Source organism: Cydia splendana, chromosome 1 (genome assembly GCF_910591565.1).
Source record: "Cydia splendana chromosome 1, ilCydSple1.2, whole genome shotgun sequence".
NCBI classification, from domain to species: domain Eukaryota; kingdom Metazoa; phylum Arthropoda; class Insecta; order Lepidoptera; family Tortricidae; genus Cydia; species Cydia splendana.
The window spans coordinates 26,446,515-26,450,359 of NC_085960.1; positions in this window are offsets into that span (position 1 = coordinate 26,446,515).

Below are 3,845 nucleotides of genomic sequence, written 5' to 3' on the forward strand. Positions count from 1 at the left end.
GATCAACTCTTCCAAGTGCTTATAATCACTACTTACTCTGTTTACGAAAATGTGCCGCCGCCGTCGCGACTGCTACCTGCTGCCTAGTTCACTAAACATTTTGTCTAGCCCGCGGTTAAATCCTATGTTGACTTCGAGATTTGTAACAATTGAGTGTCTTTGAGAGTCAGACTTAGCTGGTCTCGAAGACGGACGGTGAATTGTGAATAATAATCTTGGCGACCGACTGCCGGGCGTCTTCCTCGTACAGTGTACTTCCTAATATCCTAAAATTCTTTTGGTATATTTGCAAACAAAGCACAAAGCCATGTGTTTTACCTGTGTATAGTCTGTCCGCTTTTCTAAGATCAAGTGTGCCATAGTAAATCTATATTCATATCTACTTCGAAATATTTCCAAGGTAAACGTTGGATTACAATCTAGAAAAAATACGGACCGTAGTTACCTACTTGATTAGCTGATGAGCTCTACCATAGATAAATATGTAGGTCCCTGAGTTTACTTGTTTCTCTGTCTCTACATACCTAGCCAATAATTTACTGTGATTCCTTGATTAGCAATTTAGGAAAATTTGGCGCAAAATATGCCTCCCTAATCCGTGAATGAAAGAGTTTACAAGTTCGACAACTATTCGAGTTAAATATGATTGATCGCGCGTTCGCACGAGTAGGTAAAATGCGATTGTGCGATAATCGCGTAGTCGCGTTGTTTTAGTACGTTGTTTTAGATCTGAGGTGTCGTCGGGGAGAGACAATACGTAGTACTCTATTTTATATTACTTATATATACTTATATAAAATATTTAAATTTTACTGTACTATACTTACTGTATAAATGTACCTATATTTCATTATTCAGTCAAAAATAAGCGTTACACCTACAATTCGTTGCAGCCGGCCAAATAATTCATGCTAATGTGACAAATTGCAAGATGTACCCACGGACAAAAAATATTCTTGCATTTTAAAATGATATGTGATGATGGAGGGAGATATTGTCTTCGGCGATACTTTTTGTCGCGTGGGTTTTGCTGACAAAGCTAAGTGGGTATACCTATGTACATAGGTACCTACCTATATAGGTTACACATTTATTGTGTTGTCCCCAGTGAACTTATACCAAACAGTCCAAACACTGAATGAAAATTAAGCGAATGGAATCATCAAAGTACCTAAAACACAAACAAATATTGGATTTTCTGGTATAGTCCGTTAGGTACGGTCAGCCTAGAAAGTGGTTTACCACTTTATAATACATCTTATTCTTTTATTTCTTTTTTATTATCATGCTCTAAAATTGATACGTTTCTGCCCTAGAGCGTTTTACTTTCCAAGTACTTACGTTTTTTTTAAAGATAAGCAATGAAAACTCGGTACTCAGCCGTTATATAATTTCCATTCTGAAATTTAACTCCCGATTCCTTAAATAACGAACATTTCACTTAAGAGCCCATCAACGTGCACACTAGCGCCACTGCTAAATAATCGTGATTATTTAAATTTAACGAAAGATATTGAAAAAAGGGGGCCGCTTCGTACTTACTGTATTTTGTATTTAATTACCTTTTGAATACACCAAACTAGTTTTTATGTTGCTGGATTCGTCAATCAATGAACTCAAAACAAAATCGGCCGTTGTAACTTTGGATGCATGATTATTTAGCAGTGGCGCTAGTGTGCACGTTGATGGGCTCTTAAAATGTTGAACGTACCCTCAAAATAGGTACCCTATAAAAGTTTATACTTACAGGCGTATTCTGATTTTAATAACAGGTTAAGAGTTAGATATGCATCTGATTTGTCAGTGTCAAAAGTGACGTTTTTGTCACTTTGACACACTGACGGATCAGATCCATATCTAATTCTTAAGAGCCCATCAACGTGCACACTAGCGCCACTGCTAAATAATCGTGATCATTTAAATTTAAAAAGATATTTAAAAAAGGGGGCCTCTACGTACTGTATGTTTTATTTAAGTACCTTTTGAATACATCAAACTAGTTTTTATGTTGCTGGATTCGTCGATCTATGAACTCAAAACAATAACGGCCGTTTTAACTTTGGACCCTTAGATTGACGAATCCAGCAACATTAAAACTAGTTCGACGTATTCAAAAGGTACCTAAATACAACATACAGTACGTAGCGGCCCCCTGTTTTTTAAATATCTTTCGTTAAATTTAAATAATCACAAGTATTTAGCAGTGGCGCTAGTGTGCACGTTGATGGGCTCTTATCCTGTTATAAAAAAATCAGAATACGCCTGTTAGTCATGTTTTGTAAAATACACATGTATTTTACTTTCCTCGTATTCGAAATGTAGTGTTTTTAATTTGGGTGTAAAGCATCCATTCTCACTCCGTTCTTGCGCCAAAGTAGGTACACGTATCTCGTCAGAAATGAGTGCCTTCACTATAAGTAGGTAGATATTTCTTCAAGTTAGCATCAGCACGTACATAATTATGTTTGTATCTTTAGTAACGTGTCTTTGGAGTCATACGTCGCAAGTAGGCAACTTACATTACAAGCGGATGTGCAAGTATCCCCTACATAATTCATAATGCATATTTCAAGTCACGGTGTAGCCAGGGCCATTGGGCGCGAGTAATTGTTTATAAATATCCTTTACTAATCACTGAATAATTAATACATAGTAAATTATTTATTGATGCGCATTTATTGGCAAGCGATAAGCTTTAAGGGGGTGATAGACGGGCGAGTAAGTTCGCGGACTCATAGCCGCGCAAGTTCGCCATGGCTGGTAGAGTTAGACCAAGCTAAGCTGGCAGCGATTTCGATAGCCCTTGTAATTTAAACGTCATAATTTCATAGAAGTTTGGCGTTTAAAATAACATTTGCACAGTTTGGGCTATCAAAATCGATGCTAACTTAGCTTGGTCTAACCCGACGTCTGTCACTGCCGCGAATCGCGAGGCGCCATTTTGTTCGGGCAATGGATGCCAATCGCTGGTGGCTTTTGAGGTTTAGGTTTAAGTATTTGTTTTGCTTACGAACGCGAAATTTTAATTCACGGTTTTGTAGCTCGTATCAGCGTATGTACGCCCGTTGTTGATCCATTTAGCACCACTTGCACCATCCCACTCACCCGGGATTAAACGGTTAAACCTGGAGCTACCGTGGTTACCAGTACCTACAATATGACACTAGTTAACGATTTAACTGGTTAACCTTCTTCTTCTTCCTCGCGTTATCCCGGCATTTTGCCACGGCTCATGGGAGCCTGGGGTTCGCTTGACAACTAATCCCAAGTATTGATGTAGGCACTAGTTTTTACGAAAGCGACTGCCATCTGACCTTCCAACCCAGAGGGGAAACTAGGCCTTATTGGGATTAGTCCGGTTTCCTCACGATGTTTTCCTTCACCGAAAAGCGACTGGTAAATATCAAATGATATTTCGTATATAAGTTCCGAAAAACTCATTGGTACGAGCCGGGGTTTGAACCCGCGACCTCCGGATTGCAAGTCGCACGCTCTTACCGCTAGGCCACCAGCGCTTTTTTTCGCACGCTCTTACTGCTAGGCCACCAGCGCTTTTTTTACGATTTAACTGGTTAACCCCTGGTTAGTAAGATTGTGCAAGTGGCCCTTAGGGTTCTAGCTAAATTGGACATTCTATAACGTAAGTATTGCACAACCAATTTAGCTAGGACTATATGGCTTAACAATCAGAGCGAGACTGTCATCGTCATCAACGTCGAGCCGAGTAAGTTCGCGAATCTAAAATGAACAATTTTAATATCTGGTAGGTACGTAGGTATGTCACCCCCTTTAGTAAACAATATACTTCGCGGTTTATACCTACTATCAAGTTGCGCTGCTAGTTG